At 37.5% G+C, this 27,291-nt stretch overlaps 1 protein-coding gene across 1 annotated transcript in view; it reads right to left on the minus strand.

Moving 5' to 3' along the window:
- The window catches only part of WDR72 (WD repeat domain 72), a 220,510-nt gene extending 197,753 nt beyond the window's left edge, over nt 1-22,757 (minus strand). The window contains exon 1 of the mRNA XM_077881151.1: nt 22,531-22,757. The gene's annotated coding sequence lies outside the window, so the exon portion shown is untranslated. The remainder of the gene's footprint in view (nt 1-22,530) is intronic.
- Nucleotides 22,758-27,291: the final 4,534 nt, after the last annotated feature.

The following is a 27,291-nucleotide window of genomic DNA, read 5'->3' on the forward strand; positions in this document are numbered from 1 at the left end:
TACTGCTTCTAGAGTAAAATGTAACCATTGGAATATAACAAATGTCAAGAAAATAAATCAAAATAGACTCAAGTGAAGAGAAAATCAATGCACTTACAGACAATTCTTAAGAAATTGCACAAAAAAAGGGCAAAGAGTGATTAAGAAACAGAATGTTGAGTGAAAAAAATCAGAGAGTTAAGATCAATCAGAGATATTAAGAACGATGGATGATAAAATGAGAACACCCAACATTTATCTAATATAAGCTCCAAAAAAGGTAGAACCCTTTCCCTTCCTGGTTAGTTCAGTCCTAAAACCATTAGGTAGAGAAGCGTTATTGGAGTGTCAGAGCTCAACCTTGTGAGGAGGGCATCCGTATAGGAGAACAAGTGGAGCTGGAGCCCAGGGAGGATGAGTAAGATGCCCAAACTTGGATAGCCCTGTGTGAGATGTACAGCCCAAGCAGAGTGAAAACAGACAATGTGTTCAAGCTGTCTCATACTGGGTGTTGGAGCCTGAACAAAAAGGAAGAAGTTCACACCATGAGGATGATAAAGGGAGTGGCCCTGGTGTGGGGCTCAGAAACCAGTGCAAGGTGAGAAGGGTATTTGCATGGAAGGGAGAGCCAATGTGGAGGGCTAGAGCCCAAACAGGGTGATGATGGAGTTTACATTGAGTAAGGAGGTACTGGCAAAGGGGAATCAGAGGATGGGCAAGGTTAGGTGAACATCCATTTACAGAGATGCCCCGGAATAGAGTGCAGGAGCCCAGGAAGGATAATGTCCTGGTGGCAGGAGTGGTACTACCAGAAAGTGTAGCCAGACATAGGAAATACAGTGGCTGAGCAGAGTCTTCACATCCAGGGTCAGTAGAGAGCTCTACGAGGGCTGATGAAGCCATATAATGATCAGGAGGCCAGAGGGCAGGGCAGCAGAATTTATAGAAAATTAGTTACATTCAGAGTAATGATTAAATAATTAACATATTAATAGAATAACAGGAACCAAGTTTCCTACTATCAGAAAGGAAAGCTGAAAATATAGAAAGGAAGAAAACTAGAACAATTCCTGTTATGTTGCAGTGGTATCAGAGGTATTAGTATGAACACACATACATTCAATGTACACATTTCCCATCTCTGTTCCCTGAGGGCTTGGAGCAGCAACACTCCCATGGCAACAAGCTCACTTAGCATCTTCTAAATGCTATTCTTTACTAAAAGGAACCAGGGTTTCTTGGGAAATTGGTTGATTCCATCCCTGGAGCAGGGAAAATACAAGATAATACTGGTACATTATATTATTGAGAGCAAAGAACTGCTCAGAGTAAGGGGACCTATCAAAAGGACATAGAAACCAGCTTGAATGGGTGCCCACTGGCCAAATTATGGACTACAAGAGCACCAAAGTGAATCATGCTAGGAATAGATTGAAATTCACTGAATAAAATGGGAAACCACATGTTCATACTGATAATTACTAATTCCAAAGGAAATAAAAGAGTAACTTCATACAGGAAGAGCCTGGCAAGTAATAGAAGTAAAAATAATCAGTGATGGAGCAAATCAGATTCATGCACCAACTGACAGGATGCTGTGAGAAGAACACGGCAGCACTTCTGTGGTGTTCCTGCCAAAGATGTGTGACTTGAATCTAATCAAGACAAACACAGACTGAAGGACCTTACAAAATAACTGACCTGTAATTTTTAAAAAGCCAAGTAAGGTCAAGAAAGTAAAAAACCAAGGAATGCTCCAACTAAAAGACTCAAAACATATGACAACTAATGCAAGATATGGGTCTCACCTGGATTCTCTTACTACAATGGACAATACTGGGATAACTGGCAATACTTAAGTGAGGTGTAGGAATGAATAGTGGTAATAATATATCAATGCTAATTTCCTAATTTTGGAAGGTTCATCATGATTGTATAGGAGAATATCTCCTAAGAAGTACAAAACTAAATTCTTAAAAGATTAAGTAACAGATTGGCAACTTACCATTAAGAAGTTTTCATGAATATAGTTCTGTGTACTATACTTACTGTTTACCCCTAAATTTTAAATGATTTTAGAAGTAAATTACTAAATTATTATTAAAAAGCTAATGGGTCTACCATTTTACAGCATATTTCAAAGATATGAAAACTTAGATTTAAGAATCCAATGTGTTAAGGAGGATTAAAGTAGAAATAAATGAACACCAACACACATCCTACAGAAATTGTAGTACACTAAAGCCAAAGCATGCAAGAAATAAAACAAAAGAATCTGAAAAAGGAACAGCAAGTATGTTCAAAGCAGATCTCTCCACAACAAAATTATGGCCAGAAGCTACCAGAATATTACTTATAAAGTGCTGAAGGTGAATGTCAACATAAATTTTTATACTTAGCTATCACTCAAAGTGAGGGCAATATAAAGACATTTTCCAACAATAAGGCCTGAGAGAATACAGCATTCATAGACATTGTTGAAAGAATTACAAAAGGATGTACTTTAGGAAAAATATATTAAATCAAAAAGAAAGGAATGAAGTGGAATACAGATGCATTGGTGAGCAAGGACACTGGTAAGCACACAAGTAAATCGAAATGAGCACTACCTATAAAATAATAATATCAATAATGATGAAGGTGATTAATTGAGGAGTTAAACTAAAATTCCAGATAAGAATATTAAAGAAGAGGAAATGGATCATTCTAGTATTCTTTTTTTAAAAAAAGATTTTATTTATTTATTCATGAGAGCCAGAGAGAGAGGTAGAGAGACACAGGCAGAGGGAGAAGCAGACTCCCTGTGGGGAGCCTGATGTGGGACTTGATCCCAGGACTCCGGAATTATTCCCTGAGATGAAGGCAGATGCTCAACCACTGAACCATCCAAGGGTCTCATCTAATATTCTTGTACATATGGAGAGTTAACAGAAATACTTTCAGTTTTCTTAAGGTAAGATTTCATGACAAGATATATTTTTTTAAAAAGATAGCATATAACTTCCAAACCAGTAGTGTGGTAAAAGGCAACAAAGAAAACTTACCCAATAGAAGAAAAAAATTAAATCAAAAAAATATGGAAACTAGAAAATGCAAAAATAAATGGCAAATTCACATTTAAATATACCGGAATTCACGGTAAGTAGATGAGTTAAACTTACTGGATAAAAGACAAGGGTTTTCAATTTTAATATAACCTAGTATATCCTATTTATTAAAAAAATTCCTAAGGCATTTACACAGTAAGGTTGAAAATAAAGGCATGAACAAAGCTATACCTGGCAAAGAGTAATAAAAGAAAACTGGTATTGGGCAAAAGGCTTTAAGGTAAAAGTATTAATGGAGGAGAAAGGGTCACTATATAATGAGTAAACAAATTATTCCCTAGAATGGGATAATAGTCTCTATTCTAGGCACCCAATGGCAGAGCCTTGAAATCTTGCCAAAACACAACCTTGCCAAACTACAAAGAAAAGTCAGATAGATTTGTTATTAAGAAGGAAGATTTCAAGCAGATCAAGTAGACAAAAAAAAGTAAGGGTATAAAATACTTGAATTTGCATTTGTAATATCATGGACATATATAGATCCCTGCACCAAATATTAAATAAAAACATTTTATTAATTCATGCACATGACATTTACAAAACTGCCCTTTTTTTTTAGTATATGTGCTGCGGAAGCGAGCACTACAAAACTGCCCATGTGAGACTATGAAACATGTCAAGAAATTCCAAAGGATTAATATTATATAGGCACATTACCTGACAAAAATGAATACAAATCTGAACCTCCTCCTATAACATACATACACAGACTTGAAATGCTCCCTTTCAAAATATTTGGGAACTACATTTTACATGTATGTGTGTGTGTGTGTGTGTGTGTGTGTGTGTGTAAACACATATATATTTGGGAACTAAATATTACAAATATATATATACATATATAAATATATGTATATATATATTCTAAATGTCCCTGGGGCTACCAAGAAAACATAATACAAATTAAATAATATTAAGACCCAAAGACAGTGAAAACTTTATATAATAAATCTTTCCAGATGTATGTTTTAGAAGTGAAATTATAGCCTTAAATGCATATATTAATATGAAAAATTAATAATCTAACATCTAAATTAAAATTTTATATAAAAGGTCAAGGTAAATACAAAAATGCAAGACAGACAAGCACATACATTAATGTAATATTTTTTAAAGGAAATAATCTACAAAAGAAAACCCAGTTCTGATCCCTGGGTGGCGCAGCGGTTTGGCGCCTGCCTTTGGCCCAGGGCGCGATCCTGGAGACCCAGGATCGAATCCCACATCAGGCTCCCGGTGCATGGAGCCTGCTTCTCCCTCTGCCTATGTCTCTGCCTCTCTCTCTCTCTCTCTCTCTCTCTGTGACTATCATAAATAAATTAAAAAAAATTAAAAAAAAAAAATAAATAAAAACCAAAAAAAAAAAAAAAAAAAAAAGAAAACCCAGTTCTATGAAAGGAGAAATAATACGGCACATTATGGCTAGTTTGATAAAGAAGAAATTAAAAACACCAAATATATATGTATGTATATACATATGGTAAAGAGAAAATGATTATAACCAAAATTAATATTTTAAATGGAAGTATTATAAATAACTGTATATCAAAAATTTGGAAGGATTAAGTGAAATAATTTTTATAGAAATAGAGACCATTAAAACTGAATGGACATGAAACAGAAAATACAAATATACTCATGATCTTAGAAATGAGGGGGAGGGCAAAACTACACACACACACACACACACACACTTACCCATTTTAGCAAAAACTTTATATTAAAGTGTAACCTTGGGGAATTAGGAGGTACAGTCATACATATGAAAACACAGGGTAGACCTAATTAAATTTTCCCAAGTAAAATGACAGCTCATATAACAGCCCACTTGTGTTCACATCAACAGATTAGAGAATGAGGGAGCAAGAAGCAAGGAAAGTGGGAGCATAATGATTTCCAGTTAAAGAAAGCACAGAAAAAATGATGTATAATAGCAAAGAAAAAGAAGACTAAAACCCCACAAAACCTGTCATTTGAAGTGCAAAATGATGGGCCCAAATGTCCATCATTCCTCAGGGATCCATGGTATTCCAACCCAGGACAATTTTTATGCATCATGGCATTAGCTGGCTGAATAAAAGATGATGAGATGGCCAATACATTCTGTTCAAGAAGCAGAAAAGCAAGGTGCCTGCTTTTGAGCACCAGGTCACGATCTCAGGGATCTGAGATGGAACCCCGGGTCAGCTCTGCTCTCAATGTGTAGTCTGCTTGAGATTCTCTCTCCCTCTACCCCTTCCCTTATTCCCTTGAATAGGAGGGAATAGGAGGAAAATGTGATACATGTGAAGATCACAAAACTGGTAGTTAGAAGAAGCACATGGGTGTGTTTTAACATTCTGTTCCCAAGAAACACTACTCCTAACTTTGTATTAGTTTTTATACCATAGCTTCTAGGATTACAACAAAAATCACCATCTGAAAATTATTTGCACTTTGGCCTCACTCTTAGCTTACTAACGTGCTTCTCAGAACTGAGAAGTGGTAGAAAAGGGAGTGCTCACGGTCACACTCTTCCAAAGGACACTGGGCATTTTGTTGTCTGTAGGCAATATGCACTTGGCTCTTGTCTACAGGACACTCCTGTCACCTTTTCAATCTTACTTGGGAAACTAGAGTCAAGGAAATTTGTCTAAAATGCTAAGTAGAACTGTAGCTGAAACAAATTTGGGGAACATTTGCCAGAGAATTAATACATTTGTAATGATTAACTATCATTATGCTGCAGATAAATAATTCCTGAGGTGAGTTATTTATAATTATAGCCCTGTTACTCTGGAAAATTAGCTTCTCTTACTTGAATCATTGCAATGTTGTCATTGTCAAAGTGACGCAATAACCAGTCACTTTGTACTATTCTGGTTTCTTAATTTCTCCTAAAATTATCTGTTCTGCAATGGTGTCTCCCTAATGAAATGAAACACTACTGCAAGGTCGGAGAGCAGGCCTTGGTTGGTATAGTGCCTAGCCCATAGTAGGTATTTGACAAATGTTATTTTAAATTTATATAATATCATTGTATTATATGATTTTGACACTTCTTCCTCCTATATTCTTTGTGAATATGGGAATCATTCCTCAATCATTATTATATTCCCTACAGTGCCTGAAGCACAGTGTTTTGAACATGAGGAAACAAGAAATCTTGGTTGAATAAATTATTTTCTCTATTATTTTTCAGCTCTATATTCCAAAAGAAGAGAGTTGATTAAGATCATAAAGTCAGGTTAGACTTAAATGTGAGTCACTTAATCACTCTGGCTCCCGTTTTCTCATCTCTAACCTGGAAATGATAATGATGCCTAAATCAGAGTTATTGTCAGGGTGAAATGAGATCATGTTTATAATGTGGAAGATAGAGTGGCATTCAGCAAATTACTATTATTGTTATTTTAGCTCCACACATCTGGATCACAGAAGCAGTTACTCATGTACCAAATGTTTCCACTATTGTTTTTTTTGCTTTATTCTTATTCAAATTAAATTCATTTCAAATTCTCTAGATTTTAAATCCTCCCAAGGCAGGAACCTCTGTTTTTTCCATTGCTGTATTCTCAGGGCCCAGAAAAGGGTTTAGGACAGGCAAGAACTCAGTAACTACTTGCTGAATGAATAAATAAATGAATGAGAATGTACACTATAGTCTGAAAACTCAGGTCTAGTAAAGCGTCCACCCATGCAAATGTTTACAAACGTTTCATACCTAACAAAATACAAGACACTTGGAATTTAGAAAATCAAGTAAGTCAATAATTTCATAAATTAAAATCCTTAAAAGTCATAGGATTCCTAACACCTCCAAATCAGAAAACAAAAAGCACCAAGGCCAAAGCCATAGGAAATCAGAGCTCAACCAGAATTCATCCTGAACAATCCAGATGGTTCAACACAGTGCAAACAGACCTGGAATTCAGAAGGCTAGCTCTAGGGCTGCCATAACCACTTATTATCTTTATTTCCAGATTATAAAGTTAATGTGTAGTAAAATGACACTATCACCTGCATTGCCTACATTTCCGTATTCTTATTAGGAATAAATTCAATGACATAAATAAAAGCAGCTGAGTATAAATATACAAATTATGCTATCATTATACTTTGCATATATTACTTATATTTTATAAACTCCCCTAAATCTAGAATTTATGGCAAGAAATGGTCTTAGGAATCATTAATCTAACCTTTCTCACTTATAAGAAAGTTGGCAATGAGAATTGTAGTCTAGATAACTCTCAGGATCACATCTAATTCTGAGATTCTGAGAAACTACACAAATTGTACACCATGAGTAAGTAACTGATTAAAAGGCTGTATATCTCAGAAGCCATTTTTTTCCAAACTCTTTTTCTTTTTTTTTTTTTTTGAAAAAAATTGAAAAAGTACTCTAGAAACTTAGTGCCTTATTTTCAACAGGAGAGGGCAAATCCACATCTTGAGATCCTGTATGATTCTCTAGAAATTGGTAATCAAAAATAAACCTCAAAGGGGAAAAAAAAGTTAGAGGCACATGGGTGGCTCTGTTGCTTGAGCATCTGCCTTCTGCTAAGGTCATGATATCAGGGTCCAGGGACTGAGCCCCACATCGGACTCCCTGCTCAGCGGGTAGCCTGCTTCTTCCTTTCCCTCAGCCTGCTGCTCTGCCTCTCTCATTCTCTCTGTCAAATAAATAAATAAAATCTTTAGAAAAAAAGAGAAAAAAGTCTATTGTAGAGTCTCTAAGGGAAACTCTATGAAATAGAGAATATTGTCCTGTTGCAAATAATTATGTGTCTAGACAAGTTTTAAAAGCTTTGGAAAGGGATTACAAATCTCTATCACAGCCCTCAATTTATAACTATTGTATTCCAAATTTGAGCGCCTGAATGATAGTTTGGAATGTCTAAATCACCACTATGTATAGATGTTTACAGGCTCTTTAATGACTTCTAAATCTGGTCTATTTAAAGGTAATTTAAAATAAACACTTCCATTGGAGAAAAAAAAGTGACTTCAAAAAGGAAACATTTACATGGCCAGGAATAAAGTCATAGACTCTATTAAAAAGGGTAAATAAATGCCCTTCATTTGGATCTAGTTATAGTACCAAGTACAACATTTTATATTTTGATATTGTATTTTGTAACTTATATAAGCAATATGATCAATATTTCATCATATCAGTATAGTATTAAAATAATCACACACACACACACACACACAAAACTCTACTCTTAAGTGACTGAATAATTTCTACAAAAATTTTTAACAGTAGCCTACCCAGTTATCACAATGGATTTTCAGGATGAGAAGATGAATGGCCTTTAAGAAGCTCACAACCCAAAGTTTTAAATTCCTTGGAAAAAAAAAAAAAGACATGTAAATGATATTCTCTCTCGATAGGTAGGTAGATAGATAGATATTCTCTCTATATATAGATAGATTAGATAGATTAGATAGATTAGATAGATAGATAGATAGATAGATAGATATCCCCACTTGTCCCAAAGTAGCTTCAGTACTATGTAACAAGCACCCTGGACACATCCAAATGCTATAAGAACACACGGCCTGTGTTATGACCTTACAGAAAGTAATTGAGTAGTTTCAACTTTCCCTTCCTTTTGATTTTTGTCACCTTCCTCAATAACATATAGTCTCTCAAAACCTCTGTCAGATCTATATTTATTACTTTGTCATTTCTGAAGAGTATAATGCAAAACATAATTTTGAGGAAAAAGGTTATTTTAGATCTAGTAATTATCAAAGAGTGTATTATAAATCTGGTTTGATACAGTTTAAATATATACAAAGACAAATTCAATTTATATCTAACTGAAAAAAAGAGCATAATATTAAATTAAAATGTGTTCTTTAAATATACAATATTTAATAGATTAAACTTTAGGTATATGTCAAACAAGACCAAAACCACTTTTGTGACATATTTAGATTTCCAACTTTTTGTGGCTAATAAAGTCAAACTGTTTTTATAATTTCAACATTTTGTTTCTAAATAAAAGAGATTTCAGACTGTTACTTACAAATGGTTTTGAGTCATTCAAAACACAGTTTGTGAGTATATTTACTTTCTAGAAAAAACCATACTCAGTAATATCATTATAATTTTCTCCTTTTATGTTATTTTTCATATTTAATATCAATTAATATTAACATAATAGTGATTTATAAAGTACAAGTAACAGATAGATGTTAGAATCTTTATAAGATGTAACCCATAAGAATCTTTATCAGATGAATGCACCCAAAAGACTCAATGAATGCTTTGTAGTGAACATGCAGAATTGTTACTGGTTTCATTCTCATTGACACAGAATTTCAACAGTAGAGTTCTCTGTGCTTCTTTTCTGTAACCATGACAGAAATTAAATAACTTGGAGCTTCCCAGCTGTATACCATGACACATACTAGGTTATAAGTAGTTGATAGGAAGGGTGAGAGAAATTGAAACCCTCAACCAAGTATGGGTTCAAAAATAATCATTTTCTGTGTTTATGCTTTGACATGAAAAAGGGTGAGAAACACTGAGTTAAGTAAAATTTTTCAAAGAACATAACTAATTTAAAGCTGTAGAAGCTCCAACGCGTTACAGAGTTTGGAAAGCCATACTCGACAACTATAAATAAACCTCCTGGTGATGCAGCCATGATGAGCGCCACTCACCATTGTACAAATTCACGTAAGTACTTGGGAATTCCCAAGTTGTTTCATTTTCAAGGGAAAATATTTAGAAGTAATATATTTCTAGGTAAAAATAGCAAAGGGTGACCTATTCCAACAATGTGAGCTTTGGGATCACCTCCCAAACCCACAGAAGCTCTTAAATCACCAGGGGGTAAAATATCTGCAAGGCTGTAAATTACAGCTGGAAAAGGATAAGTATGTCTTTTCATTATTTGATCCTTAGTCCCTAGCACACTGCTGGCCACATACGTGACATTTAAGAACTATTCCTTAAGTGACTACAAAATTGGAGCAAGATTAAAATGGAGCAAGATTTCATGGAAACTAGAAGAAACTTTAAGAATGTGGAGCTCAACTCTTATTTTGCCAATGAGAAAGCAGAGGAAAGGTGTGTGATGTTCCTAGACTCAGAAAGTCTTCTTTCTCTGGTAGAATTTATAGTCTGGGGGAACAAATCATCCCAGCATCCCTCTTTGTGTGCTACCAGATGGATGGAAATAATAAAGTTTCTGAGTATAGGTTCATCATTTGGCAACCATCATCTCCATTAATTCAGTTTAAAATAGTTATTGTGAAGAAAAGAGGCAAGAAAATTGAATAGAGTCAGATAAATCTTGGTCTTTTTCTTCCCTTAATGGCTGTCAAATATTCTTTGAGTCTCAGTTTTCTCATCTACAAAATGGGGAAAACAATTACCTTGGGGAATTGGTATGAAGATAAGTGATTCTATGCAGAATAGGTGATTTCTGTACAGAAAATACCTACCATAATTACTTGCTCATAATTGGCACTCAGCAAATGTTTATTGAATGAATCAATGAGACTATGAATCACTATAATTTTACATAATGGGCAGAGAATGTGACTGCTACTTTCTAGCAATAGCTTTCTCAATGTGAGATTTCCATCCCTACTTTTACACTACTGTCACTACAATTTTTTTTTCCCCCTCAATGCTGTGGTTATATACTAGAACATTTGGCCATGAAAATGTATAATTGTTATTATTCTAAACTCTATGATTATCTTAAAATTAATGATTATAGGTCAGATTAGAGTTGCTAGATTCAGCAAATAAAAATACAAGATGACTAAATTTGAATTTTAGGTAAACAACAAATACATTTTTTTTAGTATAAGTAATGTCTCAGGCAATATTTTGATCATGTTTATATAAAAAATACTTTCATTGCATGGAACATGCTTATAAAAATGGTTTATTGTTTATCTGAAATTCAAATTTAACTGGATATCCTGTAGGCATCCTAGGCCAGTAGCAATACTAGGCTATGCTCAAGGGAGCCTCGAAGATCGCAGTCGCTGTTCTCCTCCCTTCCACCGATGAAACTATAAAGGCCCAGGAGAGCTCCTTACTGAGCGTACTTCAAAGAGAGCATCTGAGTGAAAACCAGAACCAGGTCTTCCACAAACCCAACCAGAATTCTCCCCCTGCACACCATGACAAAGACAGCACAGACTTCCCTTCCAGAAAGTATTAGTAATCTGCTAAGTAAAAGTCTTTGTAATCGGCTAAGCAAAAATCATTATTATTTTGGTAGTTGTTTGAAATTTTTAAATAAATAAATAAATAAATAGTCAAGCAAAACAACAATAAAAACTCTTGTGCATTTTAGCTCCAACACAGCCTCCACTGCCTTTGAAAGTTGGGCTAACACACTCCCAATCCTTTCTCCATAAACACAATTCCTAGCAAGTATAAGAAAAGACAGCACACCATTACATCCCCCATCCTCCTCACCTTCATCTTCTCCCCTATAACAATTTGTTTTTATTTCTCAGACTTGTCTGGGGCTAGCAAAATAATGAGTATGATGCAAATGTGGTTTTGTGGCTGGTGTCTACTGGATACTGGAATTGTTTACCTTGTCGTAAATAACTTCAGGGACACGCCCATACACTAAGTCAGCCTCACCAGCCTCAAAGACACAAATTTCTTGACTGAGGACAGCCAACCAAAAAATACAAATGGTAAAGTCCTCAGTTGCCATGCATGAATTCTTAAAATAACCTCCTAACCAAAGTAAATTCATGTGAGGAAAATAGAAAAAGGTATAGCAATTAACAATATAAGTTTTGGCATAAAACAAGATCTGGGTTTGAATCTCAGTTCTATGACTTACACAATTATATGACCTCTCAGAATCCCATCTCCAAAGTGGAGAGGAATGCCAACTACTTTCTTTAAAACTCAGTACATGGGTACTGAGGGATCCAATTAAATTATTTCATGATTCTTTCCTTCATTTTGAGGGAGTTTTTAGCGTTTAGGTTAAAATGCTTGGAATATTAAAATTCATCAAATTGTACACTTGAAATGGGTGCAGTTTATTGTATGCAAATTTTTACCTGAATAAAATTGAAAAAAACAAACAAACAAATAGATTGGAGATCAGAGTAAAGTAGTTTGGCCAACATCATACAGTCAGCTAGTAAGTGACAATAAACGAGGGAGTCAATAGGGTTGATCTTAAGAAGGAGCAAGAAGTAGTAGACTGGAGAGAAAATATCTGGCTGTCAGGATAGGTCACAGTGAGAGCAATTTTAACCCCCAGGAATATGAAACAAGCAGCCTCAAGAGTCCACAGGAACCTACGGGGCTAGTCTCAGCAAAGGCCCTGTCTGCCAAAACCTGTCTGTTTGCAGATGCTCCGAAGCAAAAGGTCTTATTTTATCAACAGATTGTAATCAGATCACTCCTTAGAAAAGGTTAAAAAAAATGTTTCTACTAAGTCAAAGACTGCCCTAGGCATATTTAAACAACACATAAAATTCTACTTGGTTTACCCAGTGGAGCTTGACTATTTCAGAATTAACCCCTAACCAACATCAAAGCCAAGTTCCTCCAAAAAATGTTATTACTGAGTGATTAACTGCTACTTAGGAAACTCTAGAAAGTTATGTGTCCTAGGTAGGGAATGCCTTAGCAGGTAAAGTCAATAGTAAAATTACCCTGGAACCAAGGAATAAACTAAGCAAATAATGCAAAATCTCTGAACTCCAAATACCCATGAGCTAGAACATGTGTAAAACAAACCAGAGAAGGATTCACATTCCTATCACTATACCGATGGAGTTTCCATCATAGCTTACAGCTCTCCCAGCCTTGTGGGTCAAAGGTTTTCACAAAATATTACCTTCCAACTGCACCTCCTTGCTCATTAAACCGTAGTGAAACAGAGCTAACACAGCCAATTTAATGCCAAGAGTGTTCCATTTACAGTCATTGCCAAAGAGATGAGCAATTAAGCTAGAAAAGAAACATAAGAAGGACAACTCATTTCTTCCCTGGTGGCTCCTTCACTTTTATTTATTGTCAATCAGCAACAACTTCATGGAATTCCAATCCTCTTGTCTAAAATCTTAGTTTTAGGCTATAAGAAGTAGATTTTTTCCCCTTTAGTTTATTCTATATTTAACTCTCTGAATATATATAGTCAAACTTTTTTTTAACTTTTGAGTATCTAACATAAACAAAAAACAACACTGTACTAGCCCATTCTTAAATAAATTCAACAAATATTTAATGAGAACCAAATAGATTCAAGTGATGGCTTGGGCTGCAGAGAACACAAAGAATAGGAAAACATAGTCCTGACCTCAAAGTATTTACCACTGAGTCATCCTATGATTAATTTTAACTAAATATTCCTGCTGTTAGATAGAATAATTTGCAAGTGTATGAATTCTGAAAACCTATTTCCAATCCTAAATCTGTTTTTTTTTTTTTCTTTTTGTGTGAAGCTGCTTGGCTAATATTTCTTTTAATTCACTTCACTTGTAGTATCAAACTGACTTATTTAAGAATAAATCAAGTGATTTAAGAATCCCCTTTAAAATGATTTTTTATCATTAATATCCATAAAATCAAGGAACTTGATGTGCTGGTTAGATTTTTTTCCCCCAAATGCAAATTAAAATAAATACTTGTCTGAACATAAATGTTTGCCATGTACTACCTAAAATCATATTGGAAAATATGTCTCCTATCCATTACCATCCTGTAGTTTTTTTTTTCTTCTACTCCTTCAAAAGCTCACCCCAACCCAGGCAACTGTTTATACCCCAAATACTCTAGGCTTGATCTTTTCGTCCAATTAACCAAGAAAATCAAGGCACTTAAACATGAGCTTCTTCTCATCATGTTAACATCTTGCATCTTTTCCTTAGTTTAGCTTTACTTTTCTAAGATACTCAAACTAATCTCCTATAATAACACTTTTATCCCTTTGCCAAAATTTTTTTAAAGATTTATTTATTTATTTATGATAGACGCAGTGAGAGAGAGAGGCAGAGACACAGGAGGAGGGAGAAGCAGGCTCCATGCCAGGAGCCCGACGTGGGACTCGATCCCGGGACCCCAGGACTGCGTCCTGGGCCAAAAGCAGGTGCTAAACCGCTGAGCCACCCAGGGATCCCCCCCTTTGCCAAATTTTATCTTCTGTCACCGCAGTTACTCCTTTCATTAACCCTTGTTTTGTATATTCTCAACTGGTTTCCTCTTTTCTTGGCCTCTTTGCCTTTACTTAATATACATTTTTTTAACAGTTATTTATTGAGTGTCTGCTATGTGTGAGAGCCTATGTAAGATTCTAGGGATATAGACAAGAAAGAAAAAGTCACATACCTCAAGGTGCTCAATGGTGTCTAAGAACACAGGTATGCTTGGTAACACCAATGGCATAATGAGTGTTATGTAAGGTAAATGGTAAGTGTGTTTGTGGAGGAAATATAAGTGGAACTTGAAATGAAACATGGGAAGCATTTCTCCAGGGAGATAACACCTGAGTTCAAGCCCTAAATCTTATACACTTGCTGTTTTTGTGACCTGGGTAAGTTCTTAGTCACTTTAAACTTTCCTCATCCATGAAATGGGCATAATATCTACCTTATTTGGTTGTAATAAAACTAAGGATACAGCATGTACCCGGTGTTGAGGCCATGGATTTTGCCTGGATTGGAATGCCAACCCTACTACTGTATGTCCTTAGGTAGGTTACTTTACAACTGTGTATTGGATTCCTAATCAGTAAAATGCAAATATGTAATAATATCAATCTAATAAGGATAATCCATGGAAATCATTACATTCCATTGTAAGCATTCAATAGCTGTTAGCCGCTATTATTAAAAGGCTTTTTCCAACCTCAAAATCTGCACATAAATCGTGCTAAGTAAACAGGAGAATGAAAAGCAAAATCTTTGTCATTTATAATCCTTCATTTTATTATTCATAATTTACAGTAAATTCTATCTAGTAAGTGAATTAAGCAGGAAAAATGAAGGTAAAACTCCAAAGCTACTAAATTGTCAAAGTAGAACAAAATCTACCATCTTTCCATCTATTATGGGTTGAATTGAGCCCACCTCAAAATTTATTTGTTTAAATCCTAACTCCCAATACTGCAGAATGTGACCTTATTTGGAAACAGAGTCATTGCAGATATAATTAATTAAGTGGGGATGCCTGGGTGGCTCAGCAGTTGAGCATCAGCCTTTAGCTCAGGGTGTGATCTGGGGCTCAGGATCGAGTCCTGCATTGGGCTCCTTGCAGGGAGCCTGCTTCTCCCTCTGCCTATGTCTCTGTCTCACTCTCTTGTTTCTCATGAATAAATAAATAAAATCTTTGAAAATAACAAAATAGAAAATAATTAAGTAAAGAGATGAGGTCATAATGGAATATGGTGGGGCCCTGACCCAATAAGACTGGCATCCTCATAACACTAGGACCTTTGGTGACAGATGCACACAGGGAGAGAGGTGTGAAGGTGAGTGCAGAAGTGAGGTGATACTTCTACAAGCTAAAGAATGGCAAAGATTGCCAGCAAATCACCACCAGCTAGTGTGGAGGTCTTCTCATTTTTGTCGATTTTCTGTCACACTCACCATTTATATTATTAGGAAAAGGAGGCCTGGTGAATCTAAATCCCTCGGCTAGGATTACATCACTGGATCTGTCTGACTACAAGCCCATCTCATTTCTCACAGGGTGTGAGAGTGAGCTTACACACAAAGGCACCACTACCTACTGATGGTTTACAGTTTATGGCTTCTGTTTACAGACAAACCAGTCCTATTTTTTTTTTTTTAAACAAAACAAAACAAAAACAACTTAGGTTCAACCACAGGAGTGGTTATGGGGCCAAATCATTCTTTAATATGAAGGTAAATACGTGAGTAGATTTTCTCTGCTTAATCTGCAAAACCTATTCATTACAAGTGTGGGAGTACATGCACGGGCAAGCATATTTTCTAGGCATGAAGACCTGATACAAAAATACAAAAACAAACAAAATATAAGCCCCTTGTAACCCTAGTGTCCTGGAAAAGAACTCTCAGTACACAATGAGATTTCTGTACTGCAATGATATCAATGCAGAATATGTCAAAAGAGGTAGCTGAGGAAGACAAGCAAGGGCTAGACTGGACCTACATGCAGCTATGGCACTTTCCAACATATCCTGGCCTTCGGGGATTCCTCTTGTTGTCTCTGCTCTGCGGGGTTTTTCTGACCAAAGAAGTCACTATCCAGTGGCATCAAGAAATTCTGTCCCTAGGCCATAAATAAATGCCCAACTCCTATAGTTCATGGGTGTATGAGAGCCCAAGAGGCCTGGAATCGATCCAACCCATTTTAACTAGCAAGAAACTACCTAGTAATACCTTGTTTGTATTTCTTGGAGGAGGGACACCAGAAACACTTATTTCATTCTACACAATAATTCACCACAATCAGAGGGAGCACAGCAAGGGCAACACCATCTCCCAGCTGCTGATTACATCAAAGGCTTGCAGCACAAATTCAATTTTATGATGTTAATCTCAGCCTGCCACTCAGAAATTTTCTCTGAGGGATATGATTTTTCTCTGGATTTCATTTTAAGAATGATTTTTTTTTCATCCACAATCAATAAAGATATGTTTTCATCAAAAGACTGTATCTTGGTAGAATTCAATTGGCTATTTCAATCCCTTTTGGTGACACAATATTAATTAAAATAGTTTATGTTGCACTTCAACTGGAAAAAGAGGCAGTGAAAATAGCAGCTACTCAGAACATATGTTCTATATACATCAACATAGAGGGCAGAAAATAATTTTCTCTTTCTCCAGGCGACAGACATTAGCTATTCAAGAGAGTTCCTCTGACTTGGTTTATCTCTGTGATTTCACTGAAAAAAAAAACATTGAAGCTCTTCCTGTTTACATTTTTTTGTTCAAAAGGAAATCAAAATGCACATGAAAATGTTGCTTCAAATGCTCACCTTTCATTACCTCAAGAAGTGGAGAAATGAGTGTCTGTGTGCCCATGTGGCATGATGGGTTATTAGGAATCACAGTCACTATTTCTCCTAACTAAAAACAAATACATTAATAAAAATACAAATAAATAGAATTCTATTAATTTTATTTTCAATTTCTAATGATGATCACAACTGAGTACACTGTAGTTTTCAAAGACAAACAGACTTAGCATTGAGATTTTCACATTTAAAAAAAGAGGACAAAATTATGAAATGTGTTATAGAAAATAAATGAATTGTTTTGACAGTAGTTTTGCAAGTGGCAGTTAATTCAGTTAACAAATATTTGTGAAGCACCTACTAGTCACTACTTGAGACCAGGAGGAAGGCCTTACTTCTGGCTTATCATGTGGACAGACCACGGAACCTCCATCACCACAAAGTGAGACGGGCTGAGGTCTGGTGTTTACTGGGTATATGGAGTGCATGGAGGAGGCTAAAGTTAACCCTGCCTGGGGAAGGAATCCAGGAAGGCTTCTCAAAAGGAAGTTCAATTACTGAAATATTCAGCTAGTAATTTACATCCATAGTTTAAAAAATGTTTTAAAAGGTAGCTTAGTATCTAATTAGCTGTCTATAAACCAAATCTTCTCACCTTCATACTCTTGAAATCACCAATCCATTGTACTTCTTAATGTAAGACGGTGGTACTAAAGAAAGTAGGTATATTGATACCCCAAGGAATCTACAGATTTCACAGGACTTTGGGTAGATCTTACCTAACAGTTCATTTCTTCAAAGAAAGATTTTTTTTTTCTGTGATGCTCTTAATCTGGATGTCATATCCAAAGAGAGAAAAGCAACACATTAAGAAACAGAGTGGAAACTTACAGAAATCCAAGTTCCTATTTAATGAATTAAAAAGAAAACAACAAAAAGATAAGCTGATTTGGTTAAAAGCAGGGAGTGGACTAGAGTTTGGATTTGTTTAGACATTTGAACAATAATGATAAGGCCTAGATAGATTACACTGTTCAATAAAGAGTGTACATAAATGTGTTTGTATACCAATGTTGGAAAAACATTGGTCAAAAAAAGAAAAGCATCCATTGGCATCAGAGGCACCATGGAATTTATTAAAATATAGATTCCTGGGCCTTTGGAATGAATGTAATACATCAGGATCTCAAAGGTATAGAGTCCAGAAATTCACATTTTAACTAGCCTTCCAACATGTTCTTTTTATACCTGGGGCTAAGGATATTGATTCAAACACAGCATCCCACATGCACAGCACAGATAATGAAATATTGAAATTAATTTTTGAAATTAAAGTAATTTTGCTAAATGAATGACCAAAAATAATTCCCTCAAAAAGTTCTTACTCAGGGTCTAATCTGTGTGGCCCAGTGAGAATGCTAATACCTAGCCTGATGTAGGCCTTCTATAGCAAACAGGCCTGGCCTGTCCCTGGCAACTATTTTTCCCTATAATGATTGAAACTATAAGTAGTTAAATTCTTTTGTTGTCATTTGTTGTCTAAATGGCTTGTGAAAATTTTCCCTGCTTTGTATGGCTTTGCAATGAAACAGCCTGAGGTCTTTCCTTTGAAATCCATGTGAGGAAAGGGTCTAAATGGGTTCACTCTAGATATTCAATTGTACAGCAAATTTGTACAATGTTTGCAAGAGGGATAACTCATGCATGATCAAGTTGGATTTTGAGGCAAAGTCTACCAAATTTGAAAGGATTTTTAAAGCTAACAATACTAAAGAAAAGTCACAAGAGGGTAAAACCCTATAATTATTCTCAAAATGTTCAGTTTGCATTTTGGTACTCTTAAATAAATAACCAATTTTCAATATCCCCTCACCAGATAAATTTTTGCTAAGATGCATTTCAATCACTTAGGTGGAAACAATGAGACTCAAGGAGGGCCTAATAGTGGTCTGAGATCCTATCCAGTAAATGTAGGACTGCTAACCTTTGCCAGCAAAGAATTCTCAATGAAGGCAGAACTTCTTTTACAGAGGCTGATCCTAAAACTAGGCCAACAACACAGCCTTGCTTGTGATGAAGGAAAGCCTGCAGTGGTTGGGGAATTGGGGTAGTTAGTGGTAGTGGGAAGTACATAGAACTTCATACTTTAATCATTAATCTGAACAGTAAGAGCAGTTACAACATTTTTTGGTCTGCATTTTAGAATATGTGTGAAAGTCATAAATCCCATCTACCCTCAAGACTATTAGATTAGAGTAGTGTTGCATCTTCTGTACTCATGAGAAGGAGATGGTAGACAAAACCGTAGTGATTGATTGATCATCACCCATACCTCAACAGCCTCGTGTACTATATGTAACTAAGTCTTGGCCAACAAAGTTGTAAAGTAGGCACTCTGTAGAAAAGACTTGAAGAGTGAATCAGTGCCCAATAGTGTAAAATTATATATGATTTTCATTTTACATTGGAGCAAACTAATGCTCAGAGAGGCAAAATAAACCATTTTTCTCTAGCCAGGAAAGGATCGGGCAACATGGGAACAGTGTGCCATGATTTGTGTTTGTCATGCTTTCTCTGCCGTACTTTCAAACAGATTTGACCTTTGGCCCAGAAAGCTCTTTCTCAGCATTTCTACCCAGCAAACTTGTACAAATCTGGAATCTTCCAAAGTGGAGCTAAATTTTAACTCCTTTGAGCATCCTCTGGCTGATATTTAGCACCCCTCTTCCTCAACATTCCCTTTTCTGCCTTTATCAGACCAGTTATTACTCTGCTTTACTTAATTGCTGTGTCTGTTACATAAACTATATTATGAATCCTTGGAAGGCAGAAACCTCTTTTTTTCCCTACACATTCTGCTTGACACGAAGTTTTACATACAACAAGAAGTCAAAAAATGTTGAAGTCAAGGAATGAATGTATCAGTTATGAATGACTGTGATAAGGCTTCAAGAGTTGTTCTTCTTTTCCCCTTCTTCCCCCCAGACAAGTCGGTGTGTAAATGATCATTTTGAGTGTAAGTAACTCTGTGGTTTGGACAAAGAGCAAAAGGCAGATATACAAAATATCCTTGGCTATTGATGTTCATTCTGATTTCTATTAGAACAGCCTAAAATCAAATCAGTTTTTTGGGCCCTCACAACTCACCACTGACTCAGGAAATATAGTCAATTAACCATGAAGTTGACTGGTTCAGTTGATTACAACTCCCTCACCCTATACTTCCTTACTTGTTAAAAATTCATGTGTAGGACTTTATATATTTTTCCAAGTTAAATTTCATCTCCTTAAAAGAAAAAGAGGAGGGGAAGTCAGTGTTGAAAAAAAGTTCCCATCATTTATTGACTTTTAAATTGTAGATACTTTGCTACTTCTCTGATATGCATCACTTCATTTGCTCTTCATAATGACCTCAGGCCTTATCATTATTTTTATTCTAAACATTAAGAAAATGAGGGTTGGAGAACAGAAGAAGCTTGCTCAAAATCAGGGCTAGGAAATATAGACAGATTCCTCAATCTCCAAAACTTGTGCCCTTAACCACTACACCATACTGCTTAAGTGGGGCAAAGGCGATGCCCAGCATGTTAGGAAATTTTCTGGAAATGTGAGCAAACTCCAGAGGAGATACTCCTCTAGAACTGTGATATCTTGCTCTAGGAAAGAGGATTTGCCTTTATAGAAGAGTTCAGATACCTGAATGTCCTTTAAGGCCAAAGATGATCTTATTTAAATTAAGAGGTGGCTGCGACCCCAGAGTTAATTTGGGGGGTCTGGCAGGACTTCAGAGATGATCTGGTACTAGAACTCAGGGAACAGATTCTTTTATTCCTGATCCCCATCTCATCATTTTCCTGCCTCCAATTTAGTTCTAGAACAGAACTGAATCTAAAAATCTTATCAACTGGAAAATTACAACTATACATTCAGAACAGGGTTCCAGACATGTCCTTTATAATGCACTGATGGAATTACTAATAAGAGATGCCACATATTGTGAGTAACGTTAAATAACAGAAAGAAGTGAGCTGTCAAGCCATGAAGAGAGCTGAATGCAGCAATCTCAAAACCTTGAAATATTTGTAAATTAGTATTATTTTCAAGGTTCCACGAAATTATTTCGTAACCTAACTACACTTCTATTTCAGTCAGCCTCTATAAACTGGAACTTGAGATTCTAAAGTATTCACACCATTGGGTAGAGATTGTTTAACGTAAGATTCTACATTACAGGGAGAGGCTTAGCAGCTGAGTTTTATCGATAAAATAATTACAATTAAACAATATCTTTCCCAAAAGGAGGTAAAAATACTAGAACTCAACACAGAGTCCCAATTTTTTTGTGGTTTGAAAAAATAATAATAATCACTTTACTAGATAACTTCTGGGGCCGTTCCTTTTTTCCTCCAGCCCTTTGTATTCTTTACAGAAAACACTTGGTGCATTTTAATACTGAAGGATCTCGAGGGCAAAGGAACATGAAGTCACAAGACCAAACTAACCACAAGTACTTGCATGGCAAAGGTGGTTGCTTTCTTCTTCCCTGGTCTGTAACTGGTAAGAATTAAGGAGAGTAGAGAGTTAGTGAGTACATTGTGTTTTGGGGGAGACAGGGTGGCACGGTGTGGAAGCTGGGAACTGTAGGTAGGTATGGGGAGGGGGAAAGGATGAAAGGAGGAAAAGTTTCTAACCTCTTCTTCAGGTAAAAATATTCCTAACAGGTGCCCTTATCTCCAAAAGATGACCTTGAACTCATTTAGAACAAAACTTGCCAAGGGAAGGAAGAAAAAGTCCACCCTGCTGTACAACAGTGTTCTGTTTGCGTTTACTTAACTGTTTAGAAACGCACACAAAAATGCTATAAATGAATGAGGAGGGCGGAATGAGGAAGCATTCCTCCCCAAAGGGAGCATGCCTACTGCTTCGACTTTTCCAGAGTTTTGTCAGTGCAGACATCTCCCCCTGCCCCTTGTCCAACTTTACAAGTGTTTTGCCACTTGTGCCCGTCGTTCTTATTACAGGCTCAGCCATAGGTGCCTGGCAAGGACGTTTCTTCCAGATGCCCCACTCCCCACAGCCTCCAAGCGGTCATTCCGGCTCTGGCCCGCGTCCACCGGCTCTTTTTCCCAGATACTGGACTAACGTACAAAAAAAAAAAAAAAAAAAATTGAACCAACCAACTCCTGTACCATAGGAGTCCGGCTTCCGAGTCCCAAGAAACTATCTCAGTAGTTAATTGTGGGCCCCTACAGGTCTGTGGGAGCAGCCTCCTCCCAGGACCACCTGTAGGGATACTGAAGCCTGCACCAACCTCCTCCCCCTCCCCTCCACGCTTACACACACACACACACACACACCCGAAAGGACCAATTGAACCGATGCGTGGCTTCAGTCATTACTTATGCGCCATCTGGATAAAAGTCTGAACAGAGAATTTTCCACGTGCAAGAACTCGGGAGCAAAAGAAGAGGTTTTAGCAACTAACTGCTACGCGCGCTCACCTTTCTTCCCAGCCCCTCGGTATCCAGACTCAGGCCGCGCGGACTCAGGGCGGGAAGCCTACGGCAGCACAAGCCCAAACCAGTCAGAGACCCACCGCCTAGGACAGCGGAGCCTGAGCCGAGCCCAGGGGACGCCCAACCTCCCGGAGCCGCCGGGTGGCGAAGCAACAGGTGTCAGGGCAGCCTGCGCGGGGTAACCTTGCGGCCGCAGGAGGGACAGCCCCGCTTCCGACCACGCCCCCGGCCCGGCCACGCCCCCGGCCCGGCCACGCCCCCCGCCGCTCCGGCTCCCGCCGGCCGCAGCTGCCCCGCCGGCGCGGCGCTCCCTCCCTTCCGCCTGCTAGTGCCGCCGCCCTTCCCCACACGGCTGGTGGCGGCGGCTGGAACTGGCCCGCCCGCAGCCTCCGACGTGCCCTGTACTTCCAGGGCTGGAGGGAGTTCGGTTGAAGTGAGGAGGGAAAAAAAATAAATAAGTCAAGGTAGGTCACGGGGCATGGCCCCTGGGCCCCTGCAGCGTCAGGGCCGGGAGCCGCTAGATCTTTGAGGAGGGGTGAGAGGAAGTCCCCTCAAGACCACATTCTCCCAGCAGGGGAGAGTAGAACAGTCTAGAAAATGGGTGGGAAATTCAGTGTTTCATTGAAAACCAGAAGTCACACGTGAAACCAGCGTTCTAACCTGAAATGAATGGACCAAGTACCAAAACTGACTGGATTTTTTTTTTTTTAATAACATTTTATCTATTTATTCATGAAAGACACAGAAAGAGAACAGAGAAGCAGGGAACTTGGTGTGAGATTGTATCCCAGGACCCTGGGATCACTACCTGAGCTGAAGGCAGATGCTCACTCCCTGAGCCACCCAGGCTTTTCCTTTTAATTAATTTTGCAAAGTACTGTTCACCAGGAACATGATTTTCTCTTCCTTGTTACTCTCAATCAAAGCCAAACAGAGCCCACTGACTGGATGTTTTAAACGAAAGGGACGGTTTGTGTTTTCTGAGGATTCTCAGTCATTTTGATTTTACTTATGAAAATCCTGTGGGCAACTAAGTCCTGAATTCTAAGGCTCCAGGAAGCAGGCGGGGAAAGATTCTAACCACACTTTCTTTTCACTGATACTTGGCTTCCCAAGAACTAAGGCTGTTGGGTCAGGCCTCCACGAGACCACAAGTTGTAGGTCTCCCTTGAGGGCAAGCTTCAGATATCCTGGAGCTTCCTGTGTGAAGCCCCTTTGACTAGGATGGTTCTCTCCCCTCCATCATCCTCTGCATCTGGTTAGTTCCCATTCATGGTCCATCCAGAATGTCACTTCCTGCATGCTGGTTAGGAGTTCCTGCTCTGCCTTCCCAAGACGCCTCACTTCCTCTGTCTTAATTCTTGTTACAACTAACTGCAGTTGTTTGTTGCATTGGCCTCTCCTGCTTCATTGAAAGTCAATAAAGGTGGGGACAGGTGGGAACAGGAAAGGTGGTCTAGTAAATATAAGTATATAATAAGTCAGACAAAGGCAAATACTGGATGCTTTCACTTACATGTGGAATCTAAAAAACAAACGAACAAACAAAACAAACAGACTCATAGATATGGGACACTGTTGGTTACCAGAGCAAGGACGGATTAAGTGTTGAATGAAATAGATGAAGGAGATTTAGAGGTACAAACTTCCAGTTATGAAATAAATAAGTCATGGGTGTGTCATGTGCAGCGTAGAGAATATAGTCAATGATATTGTAATAACTGTGGTAGCACCCTGGGCCGAAGGCAGGTGCTAGGTATAGTTGGTGATCAGACTGGCGGGGATCATTTTGTAATGTATTTTTTTAAATATTTTATTTATTTATTCATGAGAAGCAGAGAGAGAGAGAAGCAGGCTCCATGCAGGGAGCCTGACATGGGACTCCATCCTGGGTCTCCAGGATCACGCCCTGGGCTGAAGTGGGTGCTAAACCGCTGAGCCACCTGGGCTGCCCTGTAATGTATTAAACTATCAAATCACTATGATAGTTTAATACACAAATCACTATGATACACCAGAAACTATTAAGATACTAGTATGGCCATTGTACCTTTATTACTTTGTTAAGTTAAAATTTTTTTTAAAGTTGTTTAAAATAAATAAATATTGGCTGATGACATGAATGTAACAGTTGAATGTTAAGATGCCCTCAGACCCCAGTTTTTTAATGAACTTCTCTCACCTATCCCTACCTTTTAAATCTACAGGATTTTTCTTCAGAGTTAATAACCCCATCCCTATCCCTAGCCACAAGTTGTCATTTTATCTCTTGAACAGAGCCTTCTCTTTCAGTCTTCTTAGGGGTGCAGGTGTGGTTCCTTTATCAGCTCTTCTTTAACTAGCTCAGTAAACTTAAAGGCTGTTGACCATGCTAAGTCTCAAATTAGGGCCCTTGATATTTTTAGGACCGATGAAAATGGGGGGAAAAAACCTTTAAAGTTGAAGAAAGTTTTGGTAATATATAATACTAATTTATTGGTCTTTATGCCGATGGAGTCAATGACACTGTTGAACTTTCCAAAGCCTGTAATCCTGGAAAACAGTAAAAGTACCCTTTCCACTTCTTTGTTTTCCAGAAAATGGGAAATGGTTTACTGCAAAGAATCTTCTTTCCCGAATGACTTATAAGACTTACCTTACCGATAAGACTTACCTTATTTATCTGTGACAGAGCTGGACACAGATCCTCCACATTCCCATTCTTTGCAGTTTAAGTGATTTGCTGAACTGTTTGTGCTCACTAACCAATCTGGACAAACTATCTACTATCTTGACTTGATCAAGCTTTGGTTAGGCTTCTCTTTTTCTCCCAGGCCCTAAACTTTGACCTACTCTCAGCCTGAACCAACATAAAACCCTGCTTAACTGAAAATACACTGACCTCTGGATAAAACTTTCTCTTTTTCACTGCAAGATCATGCCACTCCGGCTCGTCCCACTTCTACTTCCTCACTTTCTGTTTTTTCAAGCATTATGTATCCCTCCCTAGAACAGAAAGGACATTTTTTTCACCTAACTTTTTTTTCTAAAGATTTTATGTGTTTATTCCCAAGAGACAGAGAGGCAGAGATGCAGGCAGAGAGTGAAGCAGACTCCATGCAGGGAGCCAGATGTGGGACTCAATCCCGGCACTCCAGGATCACACCCTGTGCCGAAGGCAGGTGCTAAACCCCTGAGCCACCCAGGTGTCCCATTTTTCACCTAACTTTTTAAAGGCTTGCCAATTTAGGGATTAAGTCACTCTCCCGTGGGTGCCTTGGTGGCTCAGTCGGTTCAGCATCTGCCTTTGGCTCAGGTCAAGATCCTGGGGTCCTGAGATTAAGCCCAGCATCCAGTTCCCTGATCAGTGGGCTGCTTCTCCCTCTGTACCTTCCCCTACGGCTCTATTTGAGATAGATCTCAAATAAATAAAATCTTAAAAAGTTTCTAAAATAAAAAATAAAGCATTCTCCCTATTGCAGTTTGTCCCTTGTAAAATCGTTTTGGATAAAGTCTCTCCAAATTTTTATTTTATCTTGCAAAATATAATTTTAATATTGTTTATGGAAAAGGGGGTCCTGAAAGTTAAAAGTGCCTTTCCTCAGGTGTCTGTCTATAAAATGGAAAAGTTGGATTAGATAGACCAAGATCATTTTTTGGCTCCAAAACTAATGAATTCAGAAGCAGAATGCCCCCCCACCCTCCAAAAAAGAAAAAAGTAAGACCATATAGAATCAGCAGGAAGAGTAAGCTGGGAGCTGGGAGCCAAACTGAAAGCTTCAAGTATTTTCTTTGGCTGGCCTGGTATTATTGCTGTTTGCTTGTTTGTTTTTAATTGAATTTGAAGTCTGATCCTCACCACTCCCTATAGTCTTCACATTTTTATTATCCGTTTGGCCACCAAAAACATTTAAATTTGAGTCCCTAGAATATTTCTGTACCCTCACAAAAATGAGAATTACAAAATTCCCTTTCCTCTTACCACATCAATAAGGATAGCCAGGCACCGATGTCTGTTAATCTTTATACTGTACAATTCAAGTGTTTGAATTAAAGGACAAATATTTCATTTACAGTTGAAATGTGTTTCTTTGGTGATAAGATGCTATCCAATGCAACACTCTCTCCTTTTTTAAGCACTGAAAGGTTTCTACCAGATAAAATAAATTCCCTGGTGGGTATGTGATAATTTAACTTCAAATCAGAATAGATTCTCTGACATATTGTAATATGAATATGAACAGAGAGAATATGTAAAGAAATTGGTTTGGCTAATTGCGTGAAATAATCAAAAATATCTTGTGATGGCTTTAACGCATGTCTGAAACTTCTGATACTTCTTCCTTTTGATGAATCCTAATTACTCTCCCCTTGAGTTTTGGCTGTATTTAGTGACTGGCTTCTAACAAAAAACAATGTGATAGGAATGGTGGAGAGTAAATATCAAATGTACATCATAAAATGACATAATCTTCACCTTATTCTCACTGTCCCTTGAATCACAGAAGCCATCTGACATGTTGTTAGGGTATTTAAGCAACTCTATAGAAGAGTGCTATAGTCCTATGTGATTAGGACTGAAGTCTGCAAATAGCCTGAAGAGCTGAAGCCATTTTTAGAGTTGGCATTTTTATTTATTTTTTATTTTTTAAAAGATTTTATTTAATCTGAGAGAGACACAGAGAGAGGCAGAGACATAGTTAGAGGGAGAAGCAGGCTCCCTGCAGGGAGCCTGTTGTAGGACTCCATCCCAGGACCCTGGGATCA

Source organism: Canis aureus, chromosome 32 (genome assembly GCF_053574225.1).
Source record: "Canis aureus isolate CA01 chromosome 32, VMU_Caureus_v.1.0, whole genome shotgun sequence".
NCBI lineage: Eukaryota > Metazoa > Chordata > Mammalia > Carnivora > Canidae > Canis > Canis aureus.